The sequence below is a fragment of the Equus quagga genome, chromosome 3 (genome assembly GCF_021613505.1).
Source record: "Equus quagga isolate Etosha38 chromosome 3, UCLA_HA_Equagga_1.0, whole genome shotgun sequence".
NCBI classification, from domain to species: domain Eukaryota; kingdom Metazoa; phylum Chordata; class Mammalia; order Perissodactyla; family Equidae; genus Equus; species Equus quagga.
The window spans coordinates 93,975,951-93,989,986 of NC_060269.1; the positions used below are offsets into that span (position 1 = coordinate 93,975,951).

General features: G+C 43.4%; 1 protein-coding gene across 1 annotated transcript in view; it reads right to left on the reverse strand.

Moving 5' to 3' along the window:
* The window catches only part of ANXA3 (annexin A3), a 61,582-nt gene extending 58,992 nt beyond the window's left edge, over positions 1 to 2,590 (reverse strand). Inside the window, exon 1 of the mRNA XM_046656879.1 lies at positions 2,488 to 2,590. The gene's annotated coding sequence lies outside the window, so the exon portion shown is untranslated. The remainder of the gene's footprint in view (positions 1 to 2,487) is intronic.
* Between the last annotated feature and the right edge of the window lie 11,446 nt (positions 2,591 to 14,036).

Sequence of the window (14,036 nt, forward strand, 5' to 3'; positions counted from 1 at the left end):
CATCCCTCTACATATACAGTGGACACAAGGTATTACTAGCTCTGGTTTTGCTTTTTAAAGGTAGACACAATTTCTTTGAGCCTCAGTTTCCTCATCCATAAAAAGGGGGAGAGAAGGGCTGTCACTGGCATTAAAAGAAATAACATCAGCTAGCATTTTGAGTTCTTACTATGTGCCAGATAGTATAAAAAAGCACTAGAAGGTGGACTCCAGGCTAGAGATTTTTATCACGTTTGTTAACTGGGGCATAAAAGGTACTAAAAAAACCTTCTAGAATGAATGGTTTAACATAAGCCTCACAATGATTTAGGGAGCTAGGCATCATTAATAACATCTCAACTCTGCATATGAAATAGTTGGGGCACAGAGAGGTACAATAATGTTCAAGTAAGTGAGGGTCCCCCTGCTGAATCTAGGCAGTGACACTCCAGAGGTATGAATTTAAGCCCCATGCTCCTGCCTTACCCAAGTGCCCGGCCCACACATCGTCAAAGCTGATGCTCAGTATGTGTCGATCCAGCATAATTTGTAAATTATTAACAATTATTACTGATTTAAGTTTTAAGAAGTAAAGAATTACTCCACAGTAGAGGCCAAATGAGCTAACAATAGAACTTTAAACATCCTTTTCTGAAAGGAATTAGAGTTTCTACATCATATCCTCTACTTTTCTCAACAGATTTCTCTATACAACCACAGGGCTCTGGAAACAAGGTTCTGGTTTTTTTTACATCTTTGAATTCCTTTTCTCAGCAGTCTGAAGTTCTCTGCCTTCATGAAAGCCAATGGAGATATCTCTACAGAATAACATTTTAATGAGCTACATTTTTTATGATGTTGATTTTTAAAAAGTTGCAAATGCAACCCTCCCTTAGGGCAGAGACTTGCTATCCGTGTAGAACACAAACTCTTGGAAAGAATTTAGCTCCAGAGGTGTAACTTCTTATCAGCAGCCAGAGGGGTCTCCAGAACCTCCTAGATCCAGTGGGAACCAGTTTCCTATGTAGGGGAGGAAGACATTTCCTCTTCCCAAATGGGGGTTCCTCTGGCTGGAGAAGGAATTAAATTCACATGAGACAGAATAGCAAGAGAAAATTAAACAAAGCTTTATGAGGAACCATGGCCCGGGGCCTTTCTTCCCGAAGGAAGAAAGGGCACCGAAGAAGTGGGGTGCACATAGTGGTTATATACCCCCAAACAGGGTGCTTCGCATATGATGAAATGTCCCTCCCACAAGAGTCACAAGATTGCTCTGTTGGCACAGTGCTTGATGGACACAGCAGGTAGTGGGTCTGCTATCTCGGTGGGCGTAGCAGGAGGCAAGTCGATTGTCTGGAGCTGGGCAGTCACAGGTGAGCGCAGCAATCAGTTCCTAGCCTAAGGAAAGATGCTTAATCCTTAAAGAAATGCGAACGTTGGGAGGTGGAGGGAGGTTAGTTACAGGAGGTTACCAGAGAAGCACAATAAAATGCAGATTTAAGTCCTTGCCTTTGGTATTGATGAAGAGTTTCTAGAGAGAAGGTCACCTCCTTTCTTCTTCCTGGTACAGAGAGGGAGGCACCTTTTACAGATAGAGATTTACCTTACAAATGTAAATGTGTCCTAACGAAGGGCAAGTTCCATTCCTCAGAGCCTCCTTCCCTGTCCCAGTTTATCAAAAGCAATCAGCCTCAAATAATCCTGATGCCAAAGAGACATATCTTGGGGTGGCCAATTTCAGGTCCCTACACCTACATATGGTCACTTGCAAGCAAGTACTCAGATTCCTGTTGACTCAAACGCCAGGGGAATGATTCATGCCTGGTGAACGCGACTCTGTTGCAATCAAAGAAAAAGGTGAGTATTTTCAAGGAAAAGTGAACTTCCCGGACTCCCAACGCCCAATATTTAAATTGACTATTCCTCTATTTCTTAAAAAAAAGTAAGTGAAATAAAATTAACTGCCAACGTGAAGAGGAGAACGTGCTCTCAAGGATGGGTGGGATTCCAAGTCCTCAGAACCGAGCTCGGAGCCGGCCCCCCCCCCCCCCCCCCCCCCCCCCCCCCCCACCGGCCCCCCGCCGCCCCCCCCCCCCCCCCCCGCCCCCGACCCCAGACACCAGGGACCCAGCGGACCATTCCGACTCCCTGCTCTTTTTCTGTTCTCAAGACCTTTAGGATTGAGGAGGCCAAGATGGCCAACTGGATCCCAACGTTGCTAGCTGTGATGGAAAGAGAAGGGGCGGGGGCTCCCGGAGAGCTGGGTGTCAGCTAGTGCCCCGCCCTCACCATAGCTGGGTGACTCTTCAAGAGCTCTGCACTTTTGCTCCCCTAGGCCTCAGTTCCTCGATTCCGAAATGCGGGAGGCGGCCTCTCTGCCCGCGGAGTCCCCTCGGGCCGTGCACCCGCGCAGCTGCCCGGGGCCCGCGCTGCGCTCACGGGGACCTGGCCGAGGCGCGCCGGCACTCCCCGGCGCAGGGCGGGCACGCGCGGGGAGGCTGAACTTACCCGACAGCGCGGTGCGGGGAGCCGCGAGCAAGGTGCGCGCTCGGAGGCTGGTGCTCCACACTGGGTCCCAGCGGCGACCGCACCCCTGCCTCCTGCCCTCCTCCCGCCTCCTGACGCCACCTGATCGCAGCCGCGGGCCGGGAAAGGGAAGCCGCGCCTATTGGCCGCTGGCGCTCCGGTTCAGCGCACACGTGTCCCAGCCCTCCGCCCTCCGGGATCTCTCAACTTTCCCACCCTCTCTCCCAGCGTCCGCATAGAAACTTATTTTCTCGGTTTTCACTTCTGCTTCACTTACATTAAATTTTTCTTCAGATTTATTGCCCTGCTTGTTTGGTTCTGGGCACTATCTTCAGAGATGAGACGGTCCCCACTCCAGAAGCTCCCGGCCTGGTACAGATAGCAAACAGCAAGCACTAGTAAGAGTCCATAGCATTTATCTAGCTTTTACTTTGTGCCAGGCACTGTTCTAAATTCTTTAGAGATATACACTAGTTTAAATCTTACAAGAACCCTATAAGGTAGACACTATTATTATTCCCATTTTATAAATGAGGAAACAGACAGAAAGATTAGGTAACAAAGTCACACAGGGAGAAAATGGCAGAACTAGATTTTTGAACTCAGGTAGTTCTCAAGTCCCTCTGCTAAGTTTATTGGCTCTCTAGTAAGATTGGAACCAAAGATTCTGAGAGATAATATGGTGGAAGGGCATTGTAGGCATTTGGAACAACAAAACAAGGGAAGGGGGCTAAAAAACTGAAGCCCTACTTGTCCTGGGGGTCTAGTGGTTGAGATTCCAGGCTCCCACACCGCGGGAGTTCCCGGAGTTCGTTAGGGGACGACACCACCCATCTGTCAGTTGTCACACTGTGGTGGCTGGATGTTGCTGTGATGCTAAAACTTACACCACTGGTATTTCAAATGCCAGCAGGGTCACCCATGGTGGGCAGGGTTCAGCGGAGCTTCTAGACTAAGACAGACTAGGAAGAAGGACCTGGCCACCCATTTCTGAAAAAATTGGCCTTGAAAATCCTAGGAACAGCAGCAGAGCATCGTCTGATAGAGCACCAGAAGGTGACAGGATGGCGCAAAAAGACCAGGCAGGATTCCCTCTGCTGTTGGATTCGACTCCAGGGCACTGAAAGCGAAAACTTGTGTGGAGGAAATGATGAGCAACTGTGTGTTGAATGATGTAGTAGAAGATAACAAGAGCTACCATTTGTTGGGTACCAGGCATGAAGTCAGTGCTTGATTACGTCACCTTTTTTATCTTGAAGGCAACTCCAGGAGGTGATATTTTTATCAGAATTCACATCACAGGAAACTGAAGCTTAGAAAGGTTTAAGTGATTTACCCAAGGCCTCAGAAGTAAAAAGTGTCATAACTGGGACTCTCGTCAGCACTGGCCTCAGCCCTTACGTGTCTCGCCTCTGGGCAGGGCTGCATCTCGAAGGACATGCTTCAGGTATTCGGGCATAATTTAGCTGGTTGGGAATTACTGAGTGTTTGAGGGAGACTGGCATGGTGATCTAATCCGTCTTCTAAAAAGACAGTTCCACAGGTTCCATAAAAAATGGATTCCAAGAGAGAAGTTAAAATGCTATAGGGAGACTGTAGAGTCTCTGCCATTTGGAGTTCAAAAGTGAGAGCTGACTAGAAGGAATGGGGGCAATCATGGCAGTGCTAGGCTCTTCTGGGTCAGATTTCAGTCCTTTGTCTTGCCCTTTCACATTGGTGTGTTCTTCAGATGCAGCTGAAAGTGTGAAAGTGCAGGACTCCACAACCACAGCCTGCGGGCAAAAGCAAAGGATGTGGGTCAGGATGGAACAGGTACCTTTCCCACAGAGAAGCAGGAGCCACTCAAGGGTGGAGCAAATTCTAGGATTTGTTCAAGAGGCCAAATCAGAGAACAACCAAGAGGACTGGGACAGAACTGTCAAGAAGAGCAGTGTCCTAGTTCATTCCCACTGCTGCAGCAGACTACCAAAGGCTGGGTGGCTTAAGCAACAGACTTTTATTTCTCATAGCTCTGGAGGCTGGAAGTCCAAGATCAAGGCGCCCGCAGATTCCATGTCTGGTGAGACCTCCCTTCCTGGTTCATAGACATTTGTCTTCTCGCTGTCCTTACATGGCCACAGGGGCAAGAGAGCTCTCTTGGGCCTCTTCTATAAGGATGCTAATCCTGCTTATGACGGCTCTGCCCTCATGACCTAATCCTCTCCCAAAGGCGCTATCTCTTAATACCATCGCTTTGGGGGTTAGGATTTCAACATATGAATTTGGATTTGGTGAGGACATAAACATTCAGACCATAGCCAAGCAGCTCCCAGTAACTCCCACAGTCTCTCCTTAGAAACATTGCTATTAAAAAATTTTAACCCTATGACCCAGCTGTCCCACCACTGGGTATCTATCCTAAGAACCTGAAATCAGCAATCCCAAGAATCCCATGCACCCCTATGTTCATCGCAGCATTATTTACAATAGCCAAGACGTGGAACCAACCTAAATGCCCAGAAACTGATGACTGGATAAAGAAGATATGGTATATATACACAATGGAATACTACTCAGCCATAAAAAAGGACCAAATTGTTCCATTCGCATCAACATGGATGGACCTTGAGGGTATTATATTAAGCGAAATAAGCCAGACAGAGAAAGACGAACTCTATATGACCCCACTTATAGGTGGAAGTTAGCATATAGACATGGAGAACCCATCAGTGGTTACCAGGGAAAAGGGGGGTGGGGGGAGGGCACAAAGCGTGAAGTGGTGTACACACAACATTACTAACAATCATGTACAACTGAAATCTCACAAGGTTCTAATCTATCATAATCTTAATAAAAAAAAAAAATTTTAAGGGGCCAGCCCGGTGACACAGCGTTTAAGTGTGCATGTTCTGCGTCGGCAGCCCAGGGTTTGCAGGTTCAGATCCCAGGTGCAGACAGGGCACCACTTGGCAAGCCATGCTGTGGCAGGCATCCCACATATAAAGCAGAGGAAGATGGGCATGGATGTTAGCTCAGGGACAGTCTTCCTCAGCAAAAAGAGGAGGATTGGCAGCAGGTGTTAGCGCAGGGCTAATCTTCTTCTTCAAAAAATAATTTTAAATTGTAAAATATTTTAAAGGTGCCAACAATAACTGATAATATTAAAATAACATTGATTACCTGTGTTCTCACCACCCAGCCTTATCAAATCTTAAAGATTATGCCATATCTGTTTAGAACATTTTCAAGATATTTAAAAATATATACCAATAAAATTGATGTTCCTTTGCTGCCTTTTCTGAACCATTTGCCTCCCTCTCTCTCCAGAAATAACTCAACGATAAACTCAGTGTTGTTATTCTTGTGCAAGTTGTTATACTTGTTTCAAAATATTGATGTATTCATAAATACTATATAATAGTATTTAGTAGGTTTTTAAACTGTAAGTAAATGGTATCATGATGTATATTCTGCCACTGGCTCTTTCTGTTCAAGTCTAGCTGCTCTCGTTCATTCATTTTAACTGTTGTACAGTATTCCATTTTATGGCTTTATCATGGTTTACTCATCATTCTCCTGCTGATGGGCATTACATTGTTTCAATATTTTGCTACTATGAACAATGCTGCAATGAACATTATTGTACATAGCTTCTTGTTCGCAGGTGTGTGGGTTGATGACATTACCATCTGAAAATAAAATAAAGAACAAGGAGAAAACACTTGAGTGTGTGGCATTGGAAGTGATTGGTTACTAGGAGAAGGCATCTAGATTAGGTTACTTCAAAGCTTAGTTTTTATTTATTTTTTAATTGAAGTATAACTGACATGCAGTATCCTATTAATTTCAAGCGTCCATCATAGTGATTCAACATTTACATACATTAGAAAATGATCACCAGGAGAAGTCTAGTTACCATCTGTCACCATACAAAGTTATTACAATATTATTGGCTATATTCCCTATGCTGTACGTTACATCCCCATGACTTATCAACAAATGAACAAACAAAAGTAAAGAGAAACAGGCGCCGGCCTGGTGGCGCCGCAGTTAAGTGCGCACGTTCTGCTTCTCGGAGGCCCGGGGTTCACCGGTTTGGATCCTGGCTGTGGACGTGGTACCGCTTGGCAAGCCATGTTGTGGTAGGCATCCCACATATAAATAAGAGGAAGATTGGCATGGATGTTAGCTCAGGGCCAGTCTTCCTCAGCAAAAAGAGGAGGATTGGCAGCAGATGTTAGCTCAGGGCTAATCTTCCTCAAAAAAAAAAAAAAAAGTAAAGAGGAACAGACTCATAGATACAGGAAACAAACGGGTAGTTACCAGAGTGGGGAGGGGTTGGGGAAGTGGATGAAATAGATGAAAGGGATTAAGAGGTAAAAATTTCCAGTGCATTTCTCTGATGATTACTGATGTTGAGCATCTTTTCATGTACCTGTTGTCCATCTGCATGTCTTCTTTGGAAAAATGTTTATTCAAGTCCTCAGCCTATTTTTTAATTGCGTGTTTGTTTTTTTGATATTATGTTGTGTAAGTTCTTTATGTATTTTGGATATTAAACTTTATCAGATGCATGATTTGCAAATATCTTTTCCCATTCAGTGTAATTGCCCTCAAAGATTAGTTTTTCAATGGGGGTATATTGTGAAAAATTTTAAGAGGATGGACAAATCTATCAGTTAGCTACTGCCACCATAATGCTATATAACAAAGTACCCCAAAATTCAAGGGCTCAGAGTAAGTCATTTATTCTCTCAGACTTGCAGGATGGCTGAGGTGTCTCTGCTCCAGGTGTCCATCCTGGGGCCCAGGCTAAAGGGGCAACAGCTCCCTGGAGGAAGCTCTTTTCCTGGGCGATGTCAGAGTACAAGAGGGCACGCTCAGCTGCACAAGCACCTCTCAAACCCTGGTTTGTGTTATGGCTGTTAACATTCTATTGGCCAAAGCAAGAAACACGACCGAGCCCAAAGGCAGAGGAGGGAGAAGTATTCTCTGCCCACTGGGAGTGGGGCGGGGAGGGGATAGTTCTGAATAATAACCTAACCTATCTCAGGAACATACAGACAGGTGTTGGAGAACAGTTACGAGCTAACAATGTGGCCAATCTTTGTCTAATGGAACAAAGGCAGCTAGAGAAACCCCTACATTCAATATTCAAGCCTGGAGACGGGTAGAAATATTGACGGTCTCAAGATCCCAGGAGAATGTTAGGCACGGAAATGAGAGTTTCCTAGGAAAAAGAACTCAATAAGCTATCAAATATTATTTTGGTGTTTGGAACTACAAAATAATCAACAATATTAGCTAAATTTTTTTTAAGCACCCACTGTGTGCCAGGCACTATTCTAAATGCTTTGCACACATCATCTTATTTAATTCTTAGTCCAACTGGATGAGGTAGGTCCTGTTGTGTATTATTTTTAGGAGTTACATAAACAGTACAGAGTGAGTAAGACCCTAGTCCAAGGTCAAATAACTAGCAACCATGTAGTTGAGATTCAAACCCAGGAAACTTGAGTCCAAATCTTATCTTAATCACCACAATGTACTGTTTATAAATTTACACATAATGCTAAGAGGTTGACCCAAAGGCCCCCTCAAGGATAAGGGGGAGGAGAAAGGACTAGCCAGTAATCTAGGTGAAACCATTCTTTTGCAAGTTCAAAAGCTTTATAGTTGTAGTCACATTCTCTGACAACAGAAACTGGCATTATTCATGACCCATGTCGACTCAGTAGACAGGAAGAAATACAGACTAAATGGGTATGTGCATTGAGTGGGTCCCTTCCATTTCTGGAAGTAAATTATTCAACAAAAGAGCCCCACCTGTGGGCTGGCCTGGTGATGTAGTGGTTAAGTTTGTGTGCTCTGCTTCCGGGGTTCGCCAGTTGGGGTCCTGGGCGTGCACCTACACACCACTCATCAAGCCATTCTGTGGCAGGCATCCCAAATATAAAATAGAGGATGGGCACAGATGTTAGCTCAGGGCCAATCTTCCTCAGCAAAAAGAGGAGGATTGGTGGCAGATGTTAGCTCAGGGCTAATCTTCCTCAAAAAAAAAAAAAAAAGAGACCCATCTGCAATCTGCTGGTGTATGTGCAGCAGCAGAGAGGGGCAGGGGGTTGGGTATTCTGACTTCTCTGGTTCAAAATTCTGTACCAAATTGTGACAGGTATATAGGGCAGGCGGAATAATGGTCCCCAAAGATGTCCCACATAATCCTTGGAAACTGTGAATATGTTGTGTTACGTGGCAAGGGACAATTATGGTTGCAGGTGGAATTAGGGTTGCTAATCAGCAGATCTGAATATAAAGAGATGATCCTGGAGTATCTGAGTAAGCCAAACATGATGACAAGGGTCTTTAAATGGGGAAGAAGGAAGCAGAGTCTGGGCAGCGAGATGGCACAGTGAGAAAGGCTCAGCTGGTCACTGCTGGCTTTGAAGATGGAAGGGCTGACAATCCAAGGAATGCAGATGGCCTCTGGAAATCAGAGAAAGCAAGGAAATGGATTGTCCCCTGGAGCCTCTAGATGGAACACAGCCTGCCAAGACCTTGATTTTAGCCTGATGAGACCCATTTCGGACTTCTGACCTCCAGAACTGTAAGATAATAAATTTGTGTCACTTTTAAGCCATTAAATTTGTGGTAATCTGCTCCAGCAGCAATAGGGCAATCACTTCTCTGGGCATGACCCACAACGGGCGTTGTCTGCTGCTGCCCTCCAAGCAGCAGTTTGATCATCCTATGAGAGCCAAACTTTAATTGAATATCATGGTCATTGCTAAGAAAAGCTTCCTTAAAAAGGTCACATAGTTAAAAAAACAACTTCTAAAAAGAGTACATCAGAAAGTCTTGCTCTTACCTCCTCCTCATCCACTCTTCCCTTCCACTCTCTGCTGCCCCCTGCAGATAAACACTTTCTTTCTTCAGTTTCTTATGTATCCTTCCATTGTTTCTTCAAGCAAAATCAAGCACAAACGAATACACATTCTTATTTCTTCCCTTTCTTACACAAAAGACAGCATAGTATTTACAGTTCTGTACCTTGCTTTTCTCAATTACATTTTCGTTTTTTCTGAGGAAGAGTGGCCCTGAGCTAACATCTGTGGCCGGTCTTCCTCTGTTTTGTATGTGAGCCGTCATCACAGCATGGCCGCTGACTAGTGGTGTAGGTCTATGCCCGGGAACTGAACCTGGGCCACTGAAGCGGAGTGTGCTGAACTTAACCACTAGGCCTCCGGGGCTGGCCCTCAATTATTTTTTGATCAAAGCAGACATGTGGGTTACTTCCATCAAAATTCATCAGTAAATATTGTTGACTGCACACTACCTGTAAGGCACTGTGGTAAGCGCTATGGAAGATTGAAAGGAAATAACGAGATGTAGTTCAGACATCAATGAGTTTACAATCTAATTGGGGTCAAGACAAACATGAAACTAAGGTCAGTAATTCACGATGCTTTATAATTTTTGTATATAATGCTAAGTTCTGGGGAAAGGACTTGAAACATTGTAGCTTTCGGAGAAAAAAAACTCCAAGAAGATTGGGACAGTCAGGGAAGGAGGCAGTGCAATGTGAACTGACTGGAGCACCAGCATTTGAAAGAATTCTTCCTTTCTTGTAAATTTTAAATTGGTGTGCCTTGTGTTTCTCAATCAGGGTGTCAGTTTGCTTTACTTCCATTGCTGTTATCCTGAGAAAAGTTTTAGTGGAAATATTAACTTGAAGAAAAGGATTAGGGGTAATGAATTGTCATCTAGATGTTTGTACTTTTGATTTATTTATAGTAACTTAAACCGTCAGAATTCATTTTTTCTAGTCTTCCAGCAGGATAATACGCCATTCTCCTTTAACCAGCATAGCAGCTGCTGTGAGTCAGAGGAAAAGCCCCAGTTGGCCTGCTGTGTGTGATTTGAGACTAGAACAGTGGTCCTCAAAGCCGGGTCCCAGGACCTGGGAATCTAATAGAAATGCAAATTCTGGGGCTGGTCCTGTGGCCAAGTGGTTAAGTTCTCGTGTTCCACTTCAGTGGCTCAGGTTAAGTTCACGAGCTCCACTTTGTTGACTTGGTTTCGCTGGTTCAGATCCTCGGCACCGACCTAGGATTGCTCATCAGGCCATGCTGAGGCAGCATGCCACACAGCACAACCAGAAGGACCTACAACTACAATATACAACTATGTACTGGGGAGCTTTGGGGAGAAGAAGAAAAAAAAAGAGGAAGATTGGCAACAGATGTTAGCTCAGGGCCAATTTTTAAAAGAAAGCAATGCAAAGTCTCTCAGACCCTACCCAGACCTGTTGCTTTAATAAGCCCTCCAGGTGATTCTGACACTCCCTAGCATTTGAGAACCACTGATTTAGGAGGAGATTCTTCCTTAAATGGAAGAGGAACTGCAATGGAGAAAGCTGCTTAAAAGATCAGCACACCAGGAGCCCACCAGATTTGCAGATCTAAAGTGATGAGGCACAAACTTCCAGTGAGAAAATAAACAAGTCAGGGGCATGTCATGTACAGCATAGAGAATACAGTCAATAATATCATAATAACTTTGTATGCTGACAGATGGTCATGAGACTTATTGTGGCGATCATCTCATAATGTATATAAATGTTGAATCACTATGTTGTACACCTGAAACTAATATTATACATCAACTATACTTCAATAATAAATAAATAAATAAAGTGATGGGTTTTCTGCCAAGAGAGAAAATACGCCGCTGTTCTGCCTTCCATTTTGCATTGTAATCCATGACTCCCATTCAGACATCGCCACAATAGACTCTTACCTGCCATCCTGGAAAATTCTGGCATTAGCATGGGGATGGGAGGGGGATATTTATTGAAAGCCTATTATTTATGTCAGACATTGAGTAACGTACTTTGCATACGTGGTCTTATTTCATGCTTACCAACCAGCTTAAATTAGGTGTGATTAATTTGCAAAATTTGCAAATACAGAGACAGGCTCAGAGAAATTCAGTAATTTCCACAGGTTGTATTCCATGCAACTAGGAAGTAATAGGGCTGGATTTATATCCAGAAGAAAATGAGTAACAGGTGGTGTTTATCTAGGATTTATTTTAATTGTTCCAGGTTTAAGGTTTAATCTTTTTGCTTTCAGGATGGCAACTTTACAATAAAATACACTGTAACCATTTTTTTAGTTTCTGTAGTTGTAACAACTGCCCAGTTATTACCATTTAGACGAGAATCATGCTATAGCATGGTTATAAAACTGATATGTTCCCCCGAAGGATGAATTTTCTTAGAAGGATATGTTAGATGATAATGTTAGGATCCTAGAAACCAGGTTTATAGTCATCCAGAAAAAGAATCTGGAAACGAATATTTGATGACATTTTCACCATTCTGAATACATAAAACTACTTGATAGTATTATAAGAAGCTAATTTTCCATGTAATCTTTTCTGTCAAACAGGGAAATTTGAGAGTCAAATGTAAGGTTTTAGAGCAAAGTTATTGAGGTATATTTAAAATATATAGCAAAATATGAAGGAAGAACTGAGAAAAGCGGATTTAATTGACGAAGTGGTTGTGAATGTTAAATAGGTGTGCTCTTATGCTGGTGTGCTGAGATGGCTTGGCATGCAAGGTCCAGCTGCTAAATTTTCAGGAATTTTGCAAGCTGGTTGCTAAACACAGCCATTAATGAAAATTATATTAATAAACACAATTGAATAAATTACGTTAAAAAGAAAGGTACTCAAAATTAATCACTTCTAATTATTTTACTACATTTTACTATTTTGATGTTCTTGAGGTTATCTATTATATCTGTGTGATAGAATACTACATAAAGTTTTGTCCTTGTGCATCTTTTCCCAACTCTGTGTTCAGTGAAATTATGCTGGTGGGTTGAATTTGCCGTGGAAGGGCATATACAACAGGAAAAGAAGCAAAAGCTCCAAATCAGGTTTCTTTTGACTCCAAAAGCTGGTTGTGAAACATGTATCAGTGTGCCACTGGCCATAATGATGGGCAAATTTAAAATTAAGACATGATTTGAGTTCAAGTGTTTAATTAATTTCTGATTTATATTAGAAAACTGTAACCAAATGGCACTGTATTTAAGGACCTGTATAAGAGTTCTGGCAGAAGAGAAAATCAAAGGGTTTGAATAAAGAGTTTAGAAAAGGGACTATTTACAGAAGTGTGGGCAGGTTGAGTTAAAGGAACCCACAGGGATGATGAAGCCCTGAGGACCAGGAACAGGATGAAATCATTACAGCCTCTAGGCCCGCATGGGCAAGGGAGGGATGGTGTTATCAGAGCCTACGAGAACTGGACTGAGCAAGAGGGACTGTTCAACAGGGCCTGTGGCCAGAGAGGGATGCAGGTGCCGCCAAAAGCACAGCAAGGCAGAGGGGAGCAGGGGGGAGGCATAGACACACCCCAACTTCTTCCATTTGGCCAATCTGGGCCAGAAACCCAGAGGCAGTGCAGAGCCCTAGAGAAGCAGTGCAGGAAAGTCAGTTTCCTGGAGCACAAACAGGGCAGAGACTCAGTGTGGGGACAAACAGAACGAGCAACACGGAGACTTTTGTGAGTCACTAGTATTGAGCATTGGTTCATTTGGGAAACATCCCTTAGGATGTTTAAGGGAGACGATTTTTTAAAAGATGGCTGGTTTTTTAACAATCTATGGAAATGCTCCCAGAGACTGGAATTCTAATAAATTTTTATAACTTACTGGTTTTAAAACTTGGTGGCCTTAAACCAAAATGATCCTAGGGACAAAATTCTGCTAGTATTTTGGGGGAGGGTTGCAGCATGTGTCTATTTTTTTTGTATCAATTGTGACTGAATTTTTCATGACAACCATCAAATCCAAGTTACAGGAACTTTGGACCATTTTTAAGTAACATCAACTTGCTTGTGAAGGCCTTTTAGCAAAGACTTGAAATTCTGGCATTCATGTGGAACTTGCAAAGACAATTATCCAGGACAATGATCTATAACAGTTGCATAGGGCTGTTATGAGCTTGGATAAGTAGAGATTGTAAAGGAGTCATTGCTCTTGATGTCAGATATGCCCAGTACATTCCTGACATTGTCCCTAGAATTTTAGCTGGGCTACCAGCTACTCTCAGTCTGCCATTCGAAAGGGCTCCCAGTTAGTTCTCGCAGATTCATTTGGGGATAGAATCTCTATTATACATTGCGACATCTTACTATTAGGTTGAGACATATAAAACTACTGATACCGGACTGTTTTTAACCTACAAAATCAGCAGTGGGGTTGAACCTTAGAAGATATTGTCAATATAGACTCCCTCTCCTGCTTCTAGGATGTTTCTTCAAAGTCTATGAGATATTGCAAAGTCTAAATGAGAACTTACTTTCTGCCACTTACCCCCAAGTTTCTTAAATTTTATGGCCATAACATTTCGGATCTCAGGGAGCAGTTCCATAGCCAGTTCTAACAGTTCAGAGATCGGTGCCTAATACAGCTTCTCTGTGGGCCAGACAGCAATGCACTCCCGGGCTTAGAGCCTGCTGTGAGGCAAGGGACAATCACAGG